The sequence below is a fragment of the Patagioenas fasciata genome, chromosome 5 (genome assembly GCF_037038585.1).
Source record: "Patagioenas fasciata isolate bPatFas1 chromosome 5, bPatFas1.hap1, whole genome shotgun sequence".
NCBI classification, from domain to species: domain Eukaryota; kingdom Metazoa; phylum Chordata; class Aves; order Columbiformes; family Columbidae; genus Patagioenas; species Patagioenas fasciata.
The window spans coordinates 7,782,412-7,803,479 of NC_092524.1; the positions used below are offsets into that span (position 1 = coordinate 7,782,412).

The following is a 21,068-nucleotide window of genomic DNA, read 5'->3' on the forward strand; positions in this document are numbered from 1 at the left end:
AGCTCTCCTGGGGGAGCTGAATGCTGTCTCCCGCCAGACGAAGGGGCAGGCCGTGGTGCGCCCGGGACACTCGTGGGCCGCCCCGGCAGCCTGCCTGCGCCGTGACAACCACTGCGGGTGATCCGGGCCCGCCTGGTTCTGCCCGGGCTCCCCGCTCTCTCCATCCGCACCCTCTCTCATTAGAGAGGCAGAGAGAGAGGCCTTTATTTGCACACACTTGTCAGGGTAAATAATTTATCAGCAAAGTGCCCCCCCTCCCCCGCCCCGCCGATAGTTTTATTGAACTGTACTTAAATGTTTCATGAACCTGTCCCCTGCCTGGGATGAGGCAGGGGCTGACAGATACATTAGAAGCAAGCTTTGACGCGGGGGGAGGACAGGGCTTGGCGGGGTGCAGGGGTGCTGCGAGGCTGCTCGCCCGGCCCCGGCCTCTGCTCCGGCTCTGCGGGACGGGCCTCGGCGGCCGCCACCGGGGCAGAGAGGCCGGGGCACCCGGCTCGGATCCCAGGTGACCCCTTCTCCTTACGCGGTGGGGCCGCGTAAATCTCGCGCGTTGGCAGGTAGCGACGGCCCCGGGGGGGCGGCCCCGGCAGCGGGGGCCGGCGGCGCTGCCAGGAAGGGGTTTCGCGGCGCTTTTGGAGCCGCTGCCATTAAGGGGCTTGCGACTCCCTGCAACCCGGCAGAGTCCTCCAGGGAAGCGTTGGAAACACCACGGCTCCCGCCTGCTTATCTGGCTGTCAATAAAAGGAGATGGCTCCTAAAGCAGGGCCAGGTGCTGCCTCCCCTGCTCTCCAGCGCGCCGCTCTCCAGAAACTGCTCAGGCGTGAAGCCAAGTCTGCTTGGCCAGGCCTCGGCGGAGGCAGGCAAACAGTCCCCTCGCCAGCGCCAGAGCGCTCTCTGTTTGCCTTTTTATCTCCTAAAAAAAAAAAAAGAGAGAGAGAGGGGGAAGCGAGTCAGGAAGGTGGGGGAGCGCCGGGAGCAGAGTCCGTGTTTGACTGTGAGATCGCTGCAGAGGCTAAAAAAAATATTAAAAATTAAATAAATTAAAATTATCATAATAAAAAGGAACAGGGGAAAAAATATCTGCAAAACGCTGCGCTCCAAGGCAGGCGGGACCCTGAGGGCGGCGGGACCGGGCCGGGCCGCCTCTCCCCGCCAGGTGCTGGCTCGGGACGCCCAGCGGCGGGGATGCCCCGGACAGGCTCCGTCTCACCCTTCGGACGGCGGAGGAGGGTGCTCGAACGCGGAACCGGCCGCCCCCCGCCGCGCAGCCGTGCGGGCAGCACCCGGAGACCCCGCTCCGGGAACAGGGTGGCTCAGGCAGGGAGTGGTGCTGGAGAAATAGGGGGGGAACAGCCCCGCCATCTCCGTGTGTACCCTCATTTATTTTTGCGTCTGCCATCGTCGGGTCCGCTGTCTTCACCTGGGCCGCAGAAGAGGGAGGCGGCTCCGCGGCACAGCGCGGAGAGGAGCCCCGCGGGCGCGGAGAGGAGTCGGGCTCGGTGCGGGTGCCGTCGCACCGGGCAGCGGATAGGAGCCGGGGCTCGGCAACGTGTTACAAATTTATAAGCATTATACATATTTGATTTAGACCACGATATGAAGTTGTGATTTTTTTTTTCCCGAGGATGCCCCAAACCCCCGTTTTCACATAGGTTGAGCAATTCTCAACACACACTGTAATAATGAGCTTTAATTCTCTATCCAAGCAGAACTTGAGCAATAATAATAAGCACATCAGAACAATTTGTTTACTGTGGCATTGCACAGGCTGCAGGGTCCAAGACTAGCTACAATAAACGGTAAAACCCAAAGGAAACTCTCTAGGACGGGAAAAATATTGCGATAGAAACGTGGTTTTGGCTTTCAAGGAAAGAGGCACTTGACTAGCATTTTAACTGGGATATTTTGCCCTTGTCCAAGGTATGTGGTTTTAAATACTTTTTGTTTTATCCACACGTTTCTTTACTTGTCTAATATTTCTATTTTGCCCCCAGAATTGCGTTTAAACCTCGGTGCAGAAATGTAATGTTGCTCTTGTTTTGTTTTGGTTATTTTTTTTTAATCTTCTCGTCCTGTCGGTTCAGCCCTCTCGCAGTTTGATATAAACTGAATAGCACTATCTCTTCGAATAAAAAATACCCGAGTTACTCTTGAAATGGCTTTTTGTGTGTTGCCATGTAGACGTTTGAGAGCTTTCCGCCTGTTGTGTGGATGGCAGCCTGCGAGGCTCTCCTGAAACCTGGTAAACGGTTGCACCCCGGCTTCTCCTGAGCATCCTCCTAGAGCGGGCTGAGCAGGTTGACACGGGGCACCCCGGTTTGTGAACGCGGGGCGAGCCGGGAACTTGTTGTAACAAGCCAGATTAGTGTGCGGGAGCGTGTGTTTGGGGGGTTTAATTTTAGATGCTGCAAGAAACTTCTGTGAAGTGAAGCATCCTAAAGACAGAAATTTAGCAGAAAGATAACATTTTCCCTCGTGAAGAATCCCACTGTAGCCGACTGTATAATAAGACTATTATTTTCAATGCCGTAACCTTGTTTTCTCATCCAAAAAAAAAAAAAAAAACAAACCAAGATTTTAAAAAATACTTCTTGCTTAAAAAAGAAACGTATAGCTGTAAATAATTTCTTTATACCCCAACTTTGTAGCTGGGCTTTCTCTCTATTTTTTTTTTTTCCCCGAAGACTCCTAACGCTATTAATTTGTCTAAAACTTTATTCTGGGCTGTCTTGAATTATTTCCCTTCTCTATCCTTTAAAACATTTTCATAATAAGCGTGACTCCGGACAATGTTTGATTTGTTTTTCTCCCCTCATCCCGGTTTAGACTGAGACATTAGCTGAATTCCCTGGGGGTGATTGGATGCAATTCGCTGAAAGTCGACAGGCACGTCCTGGATGTTAGAAATTCACTTTTCCTCAACGTGACAAGGCTGAGTTCGATCTACAATTGTATTTGAAAGGGCAATGAGCGGAAAGATCTCCCATCATTAAAGCCTCCCTCTTCTTTAGCGAAATAACAAGATACTTCATTTGCACACAAACACTCAGGAAAAAAAAAATCCTCAAACCCCAACCGACTCCTTAATAAAACGCTATCTCTGCATAATTTGGGAGGGGAACACGACATATCAAAAGGTATCGGAGGTCCCCCAAAGCGCCCATGTGATCAAGTTGACTTTTTACTTTAAATCTTGAATAAGATGTGAGTTGTAACAAGGGGATTTGCACTTACTCCATGACCCTTGTAATTGGATTAAATATAGACTGAGACGTACAAAAACATACCAAGATTGACACCTGCCAACTGGACTTCCTTATGATTGATTGTGATGCTTCGTGCTGGCAACAATAATGAAATAAATTGTATGGATAAAACAGCACATTTGTCATTTCCGTGCCATAAGAGAGGAAGGCAGCGTGTTAGGCAAGCTGTTATCTGACAGGCACGAGCAGCAGACACAACTAAAGAGCTAAACAAGGATTCCAGACATTGACAAGACAAATTATAACTTGTCACAACCTTTTTAAATTCAGAAGTTTTCAATTAACATATATATTGCTGTTACATATAAGATCGGGTGGACTTAAAACATAAACAGCCAGGGACGGAGGGCGTCGGGGGGCGGCGGGAGGCTGCGGCGCCGGCTCTGCCCGGGCTCCCGGCGCTCACCGAAGCCACGGCCCCGTAGCCACCCCGCAACCGCCCCGCAGCCCCTGCCCCCGGGGCCGGCTCTCCCGGGGCAGCGGGGCCGGATGGTGGGACGAGCAGGTGGGGGCCGCTCCCGCCCGCCTTTGTCCGCGACCGCCGCGCGGCCGCAGCGCGGAGGGACGTGGAGCGGGGCACCGGCGCAGGTAGCGCATCACCCCTCGGCGTGCCGGCTCACCGGTGATAAACTGCCGCTCGCTCAGCCCGGGCTGCAAAACGCGGTCGGCCGGCGGTGTGTCCCGTAGGTAATTAATTGGTTTGAATTTATGGCTGTCGGCGGCTGTCGGCGGCGGGGGGATGGACGTGGCTCAGGGATTCCGCGCTCCTCCGCACCCGGCCGCGCCCGCGCAGCGCGGCCAGCAATCGGGCTGCCGGCAGCGGGCCGGACCGGCTTGGACTTTCCCTCTTCCCCACCCACCGGGTCTGCAGGGACCCCTCGGGAAGCGGGGAGGGAGACACCACCCGTGAGACCCCCTTTAGGGGTGACAGGGCCGTGTCTGGAACCCACACCCGGCACCAGCCCCGCTCCCTCGGGGGCGGCCCTGTCTCTCAGCTCCCCATGGCCACTCTTGACCGCGGTCTCCCCAGCCCGGTACGGGGGTCGCAGCAGGGAAACCCGCGGTCCTTCAAAAGAGGGAGGCTTCCCAAGCGAGGGGTCATCATGACACAGGTTTTGGGCTGGAGGTTCCAGGTTGCCCAGACGTGCAGCGTGCTCTGTCGGGTGCTGAGAGCGGTGAGCTGAGCAAGTGTCCGGATTTGTACCATCTAGTACCCGTCAGGTCATTTCTGGATAAGCTGTGCCCCCGCCCCAGCCTGGTGCTGTCGCGTGCCCCCAAAATGCCAACGAAACTCCCGACCATTTCCACCTAAGACGTGATGCCCTCTGCCCGAGGAGATGCTGACCTGGTACGGGTCGGCGAGCTGTGCCCCCCCGGCCCGGCCAACATCCCCCAGGAGCAGAAAGAAATCCTGACTCCCCATAAAATCTGCCGGATCCCACTCGAGGGCCAGCTCCAGCGCTTATACAAATATTTTTCGTCCTCGGTTCTTTTGTCTGAGCGGATTTTTGCTGGGTCCGATGTGACGAGTGGTAAAAGGGCAATGCTGCAGCAACGCGACTCTCCCGGCCATCACCAGGGGCATAGAAAAAGGACCCTTCCCCCAAAATCCCGAGTCCCAACTTAGGAAAAAATAACTAATATTCCAAGGCGACCTTTCCATTTGCTGTAATTACTGCCAAACTCATTCCTCTAAATTAAATGCTGCAAGTGATTTGAATCCTTGTAAAGCAAAAACCAAGTTCCCTCGAATTAGTTGTAGCCTGCCTGCTTTCCCCAGTGACTGCATCTATTAACATTATAATCTCAAACACCATTTTTTATGTAACACTATTGTTAGTAAATCAACTCCTCAGGTCCACAGAGACGCTGACCCCTGGCAATTCAGTGAAAGTGTAATTATCTCCCCGAATCTTGGACAGATTTAAGAGATTACATTTCAACTAAATCTATATCAATGCTAATTTTTTCCAGACTCCAGGTGCTAGGCACTCCGAAATGGTGTTTCTGCCCAGCAGAATGGGTTACAAAGAGGACAGGGCTTGCTGTGTAGAGGGCCAAAATAAATGAAGCCCCACATAAAATTACACCTATTTTTTTTTGCTACAAAACCTGGTTCTTGTATGGCAAAGTTAAACAAAGCAGCTATGCTAAATTAGCGTTAAATAAAGGCTAGTTTAATGCTCGGTTACAGTCAACTGGTGTATATTTGATGGCTAATTGTCTATCAAAATTAAAAAGAAAAGAACAAATGATTCGTTATAAGAAGGTGTTAAAAGCTTCGACAAAAGGACATTTCACAAATATAATATCTGTGGATGGCGAATTGTCCTTTTGAAGCTTTTTTAATGTAGTAAAGGCCTGGGACTCCCTAGATATGAATAATGGGGAGAAACGCGCTCTTTTATTCAGAAAGAGTCTCTTTAAAACCAGTCGTTCTAATAAAACGGCAAGGACAATATTCCGGGAGGAGCTGGGACCCGCGTGGCTGTGATTTCCGACGGCCACTTAAATAAATAATGCCTCGGCACTAAAAAGACATTTAAATGTTATTTGGTTTGTGCTTGAAGAGACCTAAGCGCCATCCCGGTGGAGAGCAGCTCTCACTTGCAAATCAACCCATATCAGCAGGGAGAAAACAGTATTTGTAGGGCTGCGGGGATGGGGACGGATCCTGCCCCGGGTCGCCCCGCATTTATTTCTTTATTAGAGTAATGGGCCAGGAAATATTCCGGGGACAGGGGGAAGCGAGAGAGGGAGAGCAGGAAAAATAAGAGGAAAAAAATGGTAAACCCAACCAATCAACCAAAAACCTGTTGTGCGAAGTTAATTGAAGAGAACGGTGGCGAAGCGGGAGCTGGGACAGGGGCAGCCCCGCCGCCTCCGCGGGCGCGGAGCCCTGCGCGGCCACTCCGCGCGGGGAGGGAGCGGGTCCGCGCCCCCGCGGAGGGCGTGTGGGAGAGCCGGAGTATGCAAAAAAGCCCCGACTAAATCATGCAGCAAGAACGACAAACCGTCTGGAAAATGGACCCATGGAGCAGCAAGAATGTACTTTTTTATCTTTGACAACTTGTGTCCTAAAGAAACTATCTTGAAGATAATTGAAATGATTACGATTCATCGCTGTCTTACTTTGAGTAGGAACAGTCAAATAATGAAATCTTAGTAATACAGCAAAAATTTAATTTACATTACACCACTGCTCGAGGTTTCCTTTTTTTCTCTCTTTTTTTCTTTCTTTATTTTTTTTTTTTTTTTTTATGCCCAGCTTCCCCTAGAAATTTCATGCTCACGCATAATTCTGTACTTCGTTGCATTATTCATATTTTCCGGGGTTATTTTCCATCCACTCCCGCCCTCTCTCCTTTAGTAATGGTCTTCTTTGAAACTTCCAGGTGCGAGGGGGGAGGTTCTTCTGCAAGGAGGGTGTCCCAAGAGGTAAGGAGGGACCCCAAAACCGACCCCAGTGAGGTCAGGGTGGTGGAGGAGATGCCCCTGTCCTGCAGCCTGACAGGGCTTTAGCTGAAACACCCTCTCAGGCTGTGATGAGCACGGGCTGTGCAGACACAGTCCCCACATCATGGTCTGTCCCACCCAGGGCAGCGGTGACAATTCATTTTTGGAGGCTGTTGTGAGTCTTAGTCTCTCCTTTATTATTATTGTTGTTATCATTATCACTACTACTCTTAATTACTATTTTCACCAGGAAAACGTTTTCTAGACGCCACAGAGTGTCCCCCAGTGGTGAGGGGGTTGGCTGGAGTGGTTTTTACCAGAGTTTTGGGCTGGAGGAGGGCAACAGGGCTCACCTGCCCCTGGAAATGTGATGGAGCCAGGGTGACCCTCTGCCCAAAGGTCCCCCCGGTCCCCCCTAAATCCCCTGCTGGCCTTGCTCACAGTTATTGACTGTGGTTCTGCCCAGGATGCCTGAGCCCCTTTCGGCCTCTCGCCTTGCAGATTGTGCAGGAGGCAGTCTGCTTTTTAATCCAAGTCAGAAACGGACCAGGATACATCCTCAATGCAACTAACTGTTTCTAAAAAAAAGACCATCTGGTAATTGTCTTCCTTTAGATCTTCCCTTAATTATGCTTTTAATTAAAGATGGTTCAAGGCATTGGACCACATGAAGGGCAGTAATTACAAATTACATTACAAACCCAACAGATGTAGCTCTATCTGCTGGGAAAAAGGTACCGGAATAAAATTTGACTAAACTTTCGGATAAATTAATCCGCTGCCTTGAGAACAGAAGCACATTTTTTATTATGCAGACTCTAGCCAGGATTTAAGTTCTCTGTCATGATTGTTTTCATATTTCTTTGACATCTATTGATTTGGAGGCAGCTGCAAGGCTTTGTCACAAGAGAGAAGAGCAGTCACAATATATTAGCTTGATGGCATAACTCGAATATGAGTAGGAAGGATAGAAACATGACAGGGAGCCACGTGACCGAGTGATGGGTCTCCAACAAAATAAAGAAATTAATTTTTAATAAAAAGCTTTAAAAATACCACAGCTAGAGCAACAGTGAGGGGAACAACATAAGTTGTTAATTATCGACTGCTGGAGCCTCTGAAATTTACCCTTGAAGACTACTAGGGGACAGGCTTTTAATTTCCAGTTAGGACTTGTGCGTTGAGCTGAAGTCACAAGGAGCAAAGCCCCTGTGAAGGACACACTCGGATGGAGCCCACCCTGCCCCAGTAGCCAGCCCCGGCATGGGGACACTGGGGCACCCAGCCGGCATGGCAGGGCTCCCCTTCCCTGCCAGGTGCTGGAAATGAGCATCCCATTTAGTCCATGATCCGCTCAGAGGCAAAACTCGGAAACCCCAAGCCGAGTTAATGCAAAGCCCCCTTGGTGAGCAGATGCGAAGCAATGTGGACCCGATAGCCTCTGTAATGAGGGAAAGGCAATGCAGGCTGAAAGATTTCCAGAGGGAATATCGCCCCACTAATCTGTGGTCACTGATGGCTCTGGGTAAGCTACTTATAATGCACATTGTAGGGCTGCAGGAACACAGGCGTGTGAACTCTTTTAAAATGACCCGGTTTGCAGAGGCTGGCTGACACGTCAGGAGGAGATCAAGAAATTATGGGCGTAAGGGTTTATGAAACCCCATTCTGGTTCAGTGGATAAAGACATCATTGACGATCAAGGGGCTGTTTTTAAGTCTATCTCCAGTTCAAAGTATGCGCCTCTCCCGCATTTTGCCAAAATCCTGTGTTAAGTGTGTAACTGGGAGCTCAAAGTATTTGAGCAGGTTTGGGCAAGGTAACAGAATTTCCCTGTCTGGGGGAGGTTGTTTGTTAAAAGTCATCATTGAAGCCAAGCTGGAGAGCAGGGACAGTGAGGATTCACATGTCAGACGCTCCATCAGACCATTAAAAAGAAATTAAGTTGGGACGTTTTGTCTTCCCCTCTCCCAACTCCACCTCTGTGGGAAAAGCACAACAAAAATCCAGGTAGTGCCCTAACGTGGGGGGTGAGGCTGTCTCCCCTTCAAACCACAACACAGTCTGCGATGCCTTCAGGTGTCTCTCGAAAGTGAAATTGGACACAGGAGACTTTTGGGTGCGAGGTTGCTTGGAGTTCCCCCTTTTTTACCTGCAATTGCTTGCACCTGCACCCCTCGAGACCTTCCTGATGGTGGGAGCAGGCGTACGGGCACCCCGAGTGCTCAGACTGAAGGCACATGGGGTCATATCGTGTCTCTGGCTTCCCTCTCACACACATAGACACAAAAGCTGATGTTCTTCCACCCTTTCTCAGACATGGTTTCGAGCGTGCCTCTGCTTAGCTGAGCAGGATGGGACCTGGCCTGGCTGCTTTTGGCCCCAGAAGATGCAGCACAAACCAAAACCAGCTTAACGCACATGCACACCCCTTGCACCCGACCTCAGCGATATGTTCACACCTTCACACACCCTCTGTTAATAGTGTCACTTTTTTCTTCCTTTCCTTCTGCGGAGCACCGACCCCTGTGAGGGGTGTCTAACCCATTTTCATACCAATTTCTGGATTTTGTCCTGCGTGCAGTGGAGGAACATGAACCGCTCCTCGTGGCTTCTTGGGACCCTCGTGTCAGGAAGGTAGTTATTTGGACAGACCTCTTTGACTGCCTCTTTATCAGCTGACCCTGGTTTTCCAGTAATACTGTAATTTATGATCACCAAGTGTCAGTAGGTATCGTTACACAGATATATCACGCAAGACATTACAGCTCCTAGACTCTAATTTCATTTTAGAATGAGCAAAGAGAACACTCCTCTATTTGTTCAAATTTTAGGCCTGTGTTTCCTATAATTTCCTACTTTTCTAAAAGTGACCCTGTTGACAAAATTCCATATCAGAAATGAAGAATAATTTCAGGTTCAAAAACTATGTTACTGTGAAAATGATGTGTGCTATCTAGGAAAACCTATGTATATAATGCAACTAGTTAATATAATATTATAGATCCTTCTGAAAAGCTCATACCACTTGTTTACAGAAATGTTTTGCATGTCTTTGCATATCAGCAAGCAAAAACTTTCGCACCAAATTGCAATAGTGTTTTTAAATCAGGTTTGATTTGGAGTATAGATTTACCTAAAGGTTTATATTCTGTATTTATAGCTATGTGTTATACTTACATTCTATATTTATATTCTACATAGAACATACATCTATTTAAATAAATCCCTATACATAATATTTTTATTATATAAGGCAGAGATAGAAATAGAATACAGATTTCTATAACACTTCGTTTCTTTGTGATTGTATTTCTCTGCCTATGGCCCCATGTGTAACTATTCAGAACGGATACAATGCGCAACTGGACAAACGTTTCTTTGTGAAATATGTGAGACACTACAGGTGTTTCACTGATTTACTGGGCAAATCTCAGACTCTTTTTGGTGATGTGGTCTGTACTTGTTTACATGGCAAGTAAGTGAGACGTGCTTTTCTTTGAGTTGCAAGACTCACCAGATATAACATTAGAGCCATGTATACAGCTCTGGCTTTCACAGGTCTGAGCCGGAGCTTGTTGATGTGATGGACAAAATCCCAGGTCCACGTGATATGGTCACTAGGCTGAAATCACAGCTGGCACAGCGCATGGTGGTGTTTCTGTCAATAACTGAATACCGCAGGTTTTATTTCTATTCTTCTATCACAATCAATACTAAGCACTTATTTTTTTTTTTTTCTAAAATTGAGCTTTTTCTGGAAAAATGGGAGTTCTTATAGCTGTTTAGTGAGTAGGACGTGCAGTCTCATATATGAGTTACATGGTTTTGGGGGTCTGCCCAGCATGTTGGGCGGGGATTGAAAGCAGACGGCAAACGAGGATTGTGGAGGAGCCTGCATCTTTAACAGCGTATCTCACAGCCGCGATCGCTGTGCACGTGTGAATCGTATTTCATGCAGTAATGATGTTGCATAAACTAGCAGTTTCAAAGGTGTAGAGTAGATGCAGTAATGTCAGGCTTCCTTTTTTTTGGCACAAAAGAGCTCATTCCTTGGAGTTTGTCTGAGATGGTGGTGTCTGTGGAGGGTCATGAGTTGGGAACATCCTCATGATTCACAGTGGTAAAACCTGGCTCTGCAGGTCAGTCTAAGTGACCTGGAAATCCTTCTGTCAGGCTGTCGTGCACTTTGTGAAGCAATCGTTCTAAACATCTGTATAGATGGAATATTGTAATTTTTCTTCAGTTTTAAAGACAGTTTGTCTCGATTATCATAGCAAACAAAGGGTGAGGAAATACTCTCTCCAAGCAGAGCAGAAACAAATTCAGCATTTCCAAAACACACTGACAATTACATTCCTGGGCATAGTGATTGCATGTTTTAAAGATGTAATATTTAGGTGTTCAATCCACGCTAGATGTCTGTGTTGGGTATTATATTTGGGATATACCTTGCTCAGTGGTAGCAACTTCAGCTGTAGCTGGTCAGATATCACAGGCTTCACATGGTGACTGGAAAACTGCCTGTTCTGCACCTCTGCCAACATGTTGGTTCCAGTTAGGTTTGGCAATAGATTACAGTTTGAGTGAAGAAAGAATATGTATTGATATATTAATCTGAGTAAGTGGGGAAAACTTGAAGTTGCTGTGGTGTTTAGAATGATAGGAGTAGCCTCTGGGAACAATATCCAGGGTATTTGTGGAAATTTGTAGTAGTTCCAGGCATTTTTATTACACATCTTTTCTATGTAATACCTAAATACATTGTGTGTGTGTGTGTGTTTGTGTTGGATTTTAAAGATTAACTGGAAACTGAACATTTCTTCATACATGTGTACATTTTCTGATTAATTTAGAACTGAAACATTCAAGATGTTAGGAACTTTTCCTTGCAAGTTATTCAGTTGTCCTTAGCCACTAAGTTGCAAGCCATTTCTTGTAAACGTTTGCATTGCACTGAAGTTCAGTTACATAAAACATTGTGTAAGTGTGTTTGTTCGAAGGACTCTGTGTGTGTGTGCATTCACAAACCTATAGACATAGCCCCTCAGTTTTCTGGGTCTCTCAGGAAGATAATGTCTCTTTTTGTTTCAAGGACACATTTATCTGTATACAATCTGTTATGGGGCAAGTATGTCAAAGAGATAACACTGCACACTCAAACTCCAGATAAAGATACAGCAGGACAGTATTTTTTCTGTATGACCATTCTTACAAATAAGATTTACTGGTTCGCACTGAGAGCCAAATGCTTCCTTTACACCACCACCTCACCAAACCCCACCAGGAGTGGTACCTACGCTTGCACAATACAAGTGGATTCCAAAACAAGACAAATCTGGGGCAAAGCTGGAACTTTCACAAATATTGAAAAGGTTGTCCTTTTCTTTAACATGAGAATGAGATTGGTCTGTCTGCACTTTGTTTGTGGGAAGTACAGGCACCTGGTTGTTAATTAGTGGTGTGCACTGCAGCTGGGTTTTGGGGGACCCTGAGCCTCCTCAGCTGGGCAGCAGCAGAGGGCTCTCTGCTTACATTAACTTTTACACGGGTTCCCCGATGAAATCAGAAATGCAAAAGCAAACCCCATCACTCAGGGACAATATATAGATTTGTCATATTCCTTGGAGGACTGAGAATCCTAAAATCAATGACCAGATTACGCTGATCTGTATTTGTAGATGCCTCATCTGTGATAGATATGGTATTGATAGGTCACTTCATTTTACTGAAGTGTTTCAGATCACCATGTGGGAAGGCACAGTGGAATGGTAATTACATTTTCTGGTGTGAGAAACACTTCTTAAGGAAGCTGAAACTGTGGCATTTGATGTGGCTGTAAATTGCTGCTACTTCCTGCAACATGCCTGAGCATACATTCGATTGTGATATTGCTGTGCTACATATGTTTTTGCAATAACAACCATATATTTCTGATTCAAGCACTGGGATGGGGAGACACATACAAGCATGTGTGTATGTGGACAGGGAGACAGAACCTTTCCTGGAGATGTGCATTTCAAATATTCAATGCTGCTGTGTCACTACTGATTTCTCCAGTTACACACAGGCAGTTAATACCAAATAATGTGATGTGAAAAATCCCACTAATAGTGAAATTAGTGGGACTATGAGTACACTAAAAATATCAGAACTGTAGTATTTCATGTTATATTTTATGAGCAGTAGGACTTTACCAGTAATACTGGGGTTTGGGGGAGCGAGGGGGTATGTAGCCTGGGTATAAATTGCTCTTTAGAACCGATATTGTTAAATACAAAGACTTAGAGAATACAGAGCAGTGAGCAATTGCTACATGCATCAAACAGAGATCCATATTGATCTAAATAACATGTGATTAACACTAACCACATCTGGCAGAACTGTGCATCATAGCCCAAAGCCAGATTTACACCTAGATGCAAAACCCAGAAACTAAATCTTAGTCCCTCTGAGGCTGATGGAAGTTTAAGCATTGCCTTCCCCTTCCCCTGTGTGCTGCTCGGTATTTTAGTGCAGACATCACTTGATCCATGATCTGCAGGTAAAAGGAAAGAGATACATCTCAGATATTGCAAATTTTGCAGAATTTGCACACAGATGTCCACGTTTTCCAGGCAACGATGTGTTTTTCTAAGTTTTTTTCATGAAGTCCCAGTATCCCGCATGATTTCTCTCTGAGTCACATTCCGAATGTCCCCTTTGAAACAAAAATACCGCCTTTGCTGTCAGATTTTGACTAACAGCCATATCATCCTTGGATGGCTGTTTCAAAATCTGTTGAACAGTTTGTGCACAAACACGCAGCTCGTATTCGTGAATAATTGTATGTCCCAGGCTCTTAAATTCACAAGGGTGCAATGGAGACTCAGGCACATCAGTAGGTGTTGAAATTCTTATATAATAAGGAGTTTACAGCAGCTTGATAATTGATTTTTTTTTCTCGTATTCAGCTCTATCCTTAGTGAGGTTTATTGCACATAGTCATATTCTTTGCATATTTGGAGGAATAAATGAAGCATCTATGTTACATGCGTCTCTTAGAGCCTATGCCTGAAGCAAGATTAAAAAAAGGATCTAAAATTTAATGAGAGTTATGTTTTCCCCAGAAATATTATCCAAAGAATGAAGCTGATACAAACAGTGAGCTTTACAGTAAATACATGGAAACAAATTAATTATTTTAGATACCACCCTAACAGTTTCAGTTTGAATCAAACCACTGAAAAATGCAGTGTTAAAGGCAGAAAATATCAGCGAGGAAGAATAGACACTAAGAGAGCGGAAAGTCTAATGAAAGGAAACCCAATATTGACAGATTATGCAGGAAGGAGATGGGGTAGAAAAACACAAACACAGACAGAAACACGCTGTTTAGCAAGAGAGAGCAGCTACATAAGCCAGTTCCGATTTGCATGATCTGCCTTTCCCCTAAAACGTAAGACAAGCTCTCTCTAAAGCAGAAAACTTTCCGGAGCCCCAAATCCTTGGAGGCAAAGGATGCAAAGGGAGCAAACGCTGAGTTCTGAACTTCATTCAGTCCACCTGCCCGCACCCCAGGCTGGCACTTCACGAATCCCACAGCCGTGGGTTTGGTTTGGACACGAGGTGCTGCCTGCCTACCTCAACCTGAGAGCCTGCGATGAAACCTGCAGCCACCTTCGATGATGCAAGAGTGGCCCAGCCAGGCTTCAGGACTATTTCTTTGTAATTTCCCTTCCTTGAGATAGACAAGTCTTGCTGGCATGTGGCAACAGTCCTTGAGGGTTTGCTCCTACAGACCCTGCTCCTAAAAATATTCTGCATGTGTTTTTGCAAGGGATTTCGCTAGAGTTCTGAGTTTTCTCGCTGTACATAGAGTTAAGGCTCCACCTGAATCTTTGCAGGCTCAGGGATCTGTATCTTAATTATGAAGTGGCATCCACAGATATAACTGATTTTCGGTTAGTAAATCTTCGTCTATCTCATCTAAGGAATGCAATAGGCAGTTTACGGTTTACTTTGTTTATGGTAACAACAAAGCAAAGCAGCCCTTACATTTCAGAGCTTAGAAATGAATTGTACTGTTTGGCAAATGACTTTTTTCTCACATTATAAGAAAAAAAAAATGACTGATATGAGATAGTCTACAATAATAAAGACTCCCAGTATCTGGCACTCGCTTAATACTAGTAATTTATGTTGATTATGTGCACTTGTCTTTCAACCACTATTCAGCCATCGATAAATCAGTCACCTGAGGAAATTCATTGAGAAAACCGCAGAAATGCATTTTTGAGCAGGAATCACTCACTCAGTAGAACACTGAAGTTCTGCTAAGTGGATTTTACCTCCAGGAATAAAACATCACACGCATTAATTTTGCACATTTTAAAATTATATTTGATTGCCCAGCAAAGCATGTCTGCGAACACCCCCACGTACACGAGAGCTGGTATCGTGGCAGAGCAGGTCTGTGCCTGTGTCTGAAGGGGTCACTGAAAACTAAACATGCAAGTTCCCAAATGGCAGCGTAAGGCTGCCAAATATAAACAGCAGTTTATATAGGTTGCTTCAGTGCAGATCAGATGCAGCAAAAATGTCTTCTATCTTGCACTTAAGTGGTAAAAATACAGAAAAATATTAGACAGACAGTGAGTGCTTGTCAAACACTAATGCCATGGTCACAGCCATGTAATAATTTTGGAAGGCTCTTTGGCAATGGGTTCATAATATAGATTCAAAACCAGAAAAATGCAGGATTAAATAGTGCAGCTGTACTCTCCCAAGAACAAACCAAGGCATCAAATACCAGGAAAACACACCGTTGCACTCCAAGCATTTTTTGTTATTAAGGCAAGAAAGTCTTGTTTGATGCTCAGGGTCCAGGACCTGCCTGGAACCCTTGTGCTTGATTTTGAGAAGCTTTATGTCCCTGGGATGGGAAGAGGCTCTTGATCAGGTCCTGCACGAATGCTCCTGCAAACTATTAAGCATTGGCAGTTTTTGTTTGCTGTAAATCTTGATAGATACATAAAAAGCATAACAGAATAAAGAAAATCCCAGATACTGTCTCAAAATATGGAATCGATTTCCTAAATTATTTTCACTCATATCTGCAAAATATTTTTGGATAGCTGCATAGTTCAATAGGAAAGGGAAAAGATCAGTCTCAGAAAGGTCTTAGACTCATTAATTATTTCCTTTGGCAACAAGAAAACCTACCCAGACCTCCAGCTTTAGGAAGAGAGAATATATTCACAGATATTTCACCGGTCTCTGCCCTGAAGCCAGCTTCTTAACTTTAGGATCACTTTTATTTAAGTTTCTTACACTTCAGCAAAATGCAGCAGAGCTTGACAAATTCATTTTGCAAGGGAAGGTCTGCTAGAACTTGTTTGCTTTCTGGATTTGAAATGGAGATTCAGCGGAAAGCATTCAAAAAAAAGAAAAAAGAAGATTTTTTCACCACAGTTAAGGTGAGCTTTACAGGGACTGTAGCACACTGGTCTACGCTGAGAGAGATTAGCATTGGTTATCATGCAGTGCTGTTAGAAATCCTTGTATACATTTCAGGTGCAGTTATTTGGCCTTACAGATTTTACCTTCTTAGGCAAACACAAAGGTTTTATTTTGTAAATAACTTTTTTTTTTTTTTTAATGCAAATTTACAATTAGTTTTTCAAGAGCAAGAAATGATTAGTTAGTTTTTAAACTAACAAATTCTGTCAGGACCTTGAAATTACAAGTATGTGTTGAGCTGGATCGCTCAGTTTTATCTCCAGTGTCTTTGACTTCACTAAGTAGGTCAGACCAGCAGTGATTACAGATGTCATAAGATAAGGTTTAAAATCCAAGCGAAAATATGAAAAATGTGTGATCCCCAAACTCTGCAACTTGATGAATACTTAAAACCCCTTAAACCTGTTCTCGGGTAAGAAGTGATATCTGCAGAAGATCTAAGCACAATTTTCTTCTAAGGAAACAATTCAGAGACAGCTGTTGGTGGCAGAGGCCATCTAAGGAGAAATGACATTATATATGGATTCATTAGGACTCTGTCCTTATTTTGCACAGGGGGCGTCTGCAGACAGTGGGATGGATGAGGCAGGACAGACACGTGTCCTTGAAAGTCCCCATCCTGAATCCAGAACTGTGCTTGAACAGCAGGACACATCTCAGCCATCCCTGGGAAAAGGCACGTGGGGCTTGTTTCTGATTTAGGCTACCAAATGCTGCGAGCAGCTTCCCAGAAAGCGGCTTATTGTGTTGGTGCTGCACAAAAATATCCCAAATATATACTGCACCTGCCCTTGGGGGTCTGGGACTGTGGCAGCCAAAATGGAGGCTGGGCTGTAAGGCAGCGCTGGGGACGTGCCCAGCATGGGAGGGCACGGAATTTTCACCCCAGCCCCGTGGTGCTGCCCATCATAAGGACAGAGCGTGACCAGGATAGGTATGTCCTGAGGTGGGTTGGCATATTCTGAGTTGTGGTTTGACCCAAACTGGCACGTTCCGAGATGTAACCCAGGCTGGCATATGCCATGACGCACCTGAGAGCAGCAACTGCCCAGGGGCAGGGCTGGGGCTAGGAGTTGTCAAGGCTGATAGCTGAGTCATGGGGGTGTCACCGTGTCACCTTGGTCTGCTGTCCCCACTGAGCTTGGGGTGCAGCCATGGAAGTTCCCAAGCACTGCAGGGCACCTCCATGATGGAGATGTCCCCTGCTGGGGGGCAAATGGGTAGTGCCAGGAATTAATATGCACGAATAATTCGTATGGCCGTGAGGGCATTGATTCAAACCTGCAGAGGGTCTGGGCAGGGAGAAACACACCCAAGTGAGTGCTGGCCTGCGGGTACGATGCTGTCTGGACCAGCCATGGTGACTGCTGCCCCACCTTGCCTTCTGGAATTCCCTGTTTTAAAATTGTGGAAAATCTATACAACCAGCATATTTAGAGGTTCCCTCTGCCTCCTGTATTTTTGAGGTTTCCACCCCAGTTGGATGGACTGGAAATATACCTCTGAAGGAAAACTGAGCTGCTCACAGAAGAGCCTGACGCTGAGACCTGGACCACAACAGCAGCAACTTCCACCCGGCTCCTGAAAACCCCTGAGAGTCAGTGGCACCGGCAGCTTGGCAGGAGACTGGTGTTTGTGCTGGAGCATCACCCTGTGCCAGGAGCACCCCAGTGCTTCAGAAGGCGTCCTCAAACTTTCACCTTCCCATGCTAGAGGCAGATGTGAGATGTGGGAGACGCTGATGTGGGACGTTGATGTGTAGTGAGGGAGCTGGAACTCATCCTGCCCATGTAGTGCCACATGCTGAGTTTGGCCATCACTCTTCAAGGCCAGAGAAGAACTTGGGAGAGGATGCCCCAAACTGGGACTGACCCCACAGGGACCTGGCTGTGCCCGATCCTCTGCTGTGAGCTCAGATTCAGCTGTCACTGTGGCAGGAGCCGGCTACAGTCCAGGGCTCCAGGGCTGTCACCCCAGTTGTCTCTCACTGCAGCGCTCGCTGCCGCCTGCCAAGCGAGCATCATAGGGGAGACAGTGGATAATACATGGTATTGTGCTCTCCCAGCACCTTTTTCTCTTCCACAATCTAACCATTGTGCGCGTTTTATCACGATTAAACTCCAGATGAACATCAAAGGGAAAGAAGTTCATCAAAACAGGAATGAAACAAAAGGCTTTTAAAGCGTGGTTATCATGCACCAAGAAACGCTCTTCAAAGGCAGAGAACTTCACATTAAATATAGACAACCTCACTGGCACTGCTTTAATGGCGAGAGCACCCCGGTGGCCCTCAGCACCATCCGGCAGCTGCACTTGTTGCTGGTGCTATTACAGCAAATCCCTCTTGGTTTGGGAGGTTCTGTCATGCGTGGGTGCCGGTGCTGGCCGAGGCTGTTGGTGCTCAGGGAACAACCAGCAACGTCCGATGAAAGCACATGCTTTATTCATGCAAGTGAGTGGCGCTTTTCTGCTCAAAATATAAATAGTGGATGTTTGGTTGCTTTTTTTTTTGCTAATGAAGTGCTCTCTAATGACAGTTGGGAGACTTTGCTTTTCCCCAGGAATAAAGGCTGGGAACTCAAATAGCCAGTAATAGTTTTGCAATTTTCAGTCATGTTTATAAGCTATAAACTGTGTAAAATGTACCGGCCGTTAGAGATTTTTAAAATCCAGTTGCAGCTCATGCACAAGCTCATATTTTAACTAAAAACTGAAAAAAGAACTAGTGGGAGATGCGGTGAGAGCAGGGCTGGTTATGCGATTAGCACTTCTTGCCCAGGGAAGGCAGAGCAGGCCTCCTTAGGAAGACATCCGTTAGCTGAGGTCATGTTCCAAGAACCAGCCCAAGGTCTGATTCAAAGCCCCTGGAATCTGGAACAATAATTAATAGGATTTTAAACTCACGAATAAATATTTATTACTTACTTGATTACTTACTTTTTTGCCTTAATTAGAAGATTTTTTTTATTAAGGCAAGTTGACATCTCCCCATTTCCCATTCATTAATTTCTTCAGTGAGAGAAAGTACAACAAAGTGGAGCAGAAGGTGAGAAACGTTTCAGCCCTCAGTGAAGGGAGTAAATAAAATTCTCAATCTTGGAGAAAATAAATGTTTTATTTTCCAAATATCTGTGGAGAGATACATTGCCTATGGATTTGGAGAGCTAGATAATGGAAAAATTTAAAAAAAGTCCCTTATTTGCCAGCCCTGCAATCACTAAGTGTGCCAAACTCCCATGGAGGCGACGCTCATTTTGTGCCAGAGAGACAGCATATGGCGCAAAGCAATTTCCCTTCTCAACGCTACATAAAAAAGTTTCTTACCATGGGCTTACACGGGGCTCCATTTATTCACCCTAAAAATGGGAACCTGAAGATGATGGGCTGTAAGGTCTGTTTTGCAGGGGTGGACTACAAGCCACTTTCCCTATTAAACCTACAAAGTGAAAGGTTTTGTAGGCAGAGCAAGTACATTTGTTTATCTACAACAACACCCCTGCTATTAGTAATCAGACAAACTGGAGGCAACCAAAACAAATAAAAATCAGAGAGGGAAAAACGTCTCTTAAAGTTTTGTACCGTCTAAGCTGGCCATACACTCTCCACTAGCTTATTTTTAAAAGCGACCCATGCAGAGAATATATGTGCCAAAGAAATCCATGGGATGAGAGTATTATGTGGTGCGATCCAAACAAAGAGGATATTTTTTTCTAAGTCCATATAAAGCTAAACACAAAGATAATCCACAGCTACGGAAAGCCTGCAGGTTGCTACAAAAACCCCAATACAGCCTGTGCAAGAAGAGGTAAACAATTAACACAAATTTTAAATCAAGGCGCTGTCACCTTAATAGCCAACGAAGTCAGCTAAGACGGGTGTAATATGATGAGACAGTTTAATTCTTGTTATGACATTAGCTGCAGACTTTTACAACAGCTGAAAATGCCGGAGTGAGAAGAGTTTCCAATTATCACGGAGCTACGATACACAACTCTGGATTAGACCAAGGCATGAACAAGGGCTCCTCAGCCTGACAAGCAATGTGCAACAAAAGCCGCAGAAGCTTCCAAAATCTGATGAAGATATTTTCCCTTCTCTCCTCTTGCTGATATGTTTTATTTCAGATAAAATAAGGCCATTTTAAAGAGCCTAACAGTGAAACCAGCTCCCGAGCTGTGTGTAATACAGTATTATATACCATAAATCCTTATTTCAAGGAGGTGAACTGAACCAGTCTGAAGCGATTCTGTTTTCCCAGCATTAAGCTTCAAAAAATTAAAAGTCACCCAGGCTTGAAGTGCAGATAGACAGGTAATAAGCCATGACAGCACTTCACGGGAATCCGCAGGAATAGGCAAGTAGGGCTGGGTGTCAGCCATATAAATATGATCATCAGACCCAAAGCTCCGAATAATACCACCAAGTGTGAGCATGTCAATATTAAAGGCAAGCGGGCTGTGAACAGGAGCCCGAGGCAGCGGGGATTTTAGTCAATGGCCCATCGGCTGTGGCCCTTCTGCAAAGAGGGGCTAAGCCCGTCCGAAAATGCAGATCCTCAAGCTGGGAATGGGCTGCAATTCCTATGCCGGCGAGAAGGATTTCCTTCTGCATAACACCAAGCTGTGCTCACTGGCAGGGATTTTTGTTTTCATGTTTTGTGATGGTTTTGCCCCAGTTTTATTTCATAGCTTCCTTTCAACCTCTTGGTTTCGTTTGTAAACCTCGCAAGAATAACACTCCTCCTGTACCCTGTGTATGGAAAAGGCTTTATCATGCCAAACCACACACCTTCTTCATGGCTTTTGTCAGCCTTTCCAGGGAATTTGCGAACATGGGAAGTAG

General features: G+C 45.9%; 1 long non-coding RNA gene across 5 annotated transcripts in view; it reads left to right on the top strand.

Annotated features, from left to right (window-relative positions):
- The window catches only part of LOC139828071 (uncharacterized), a 41,269-nt gene that overhangs the window by 3,595 nt on the left and 16,606 nt on the right, over positions 1 to 21,068 (top strand). For 4 of the 5 annotated variants that reach the window (XR_011739254.1, XR_011739253.1, XR_011739255.1 and 1 more), the window contains exon 1: positions 1,733 to 1,923. The exons of the other annotated variant lie outside the window; for it this stretch is intronic. This is a non-coding gene — a long non-coding RNA (uncharacterized lncRNA). Of the gene's footprint in view, positions 1 to 1,732; positions 1,924 to 21,068 lie in introns of those variants that run through there. 5 annotated transcript variants of the gene reach the window in all.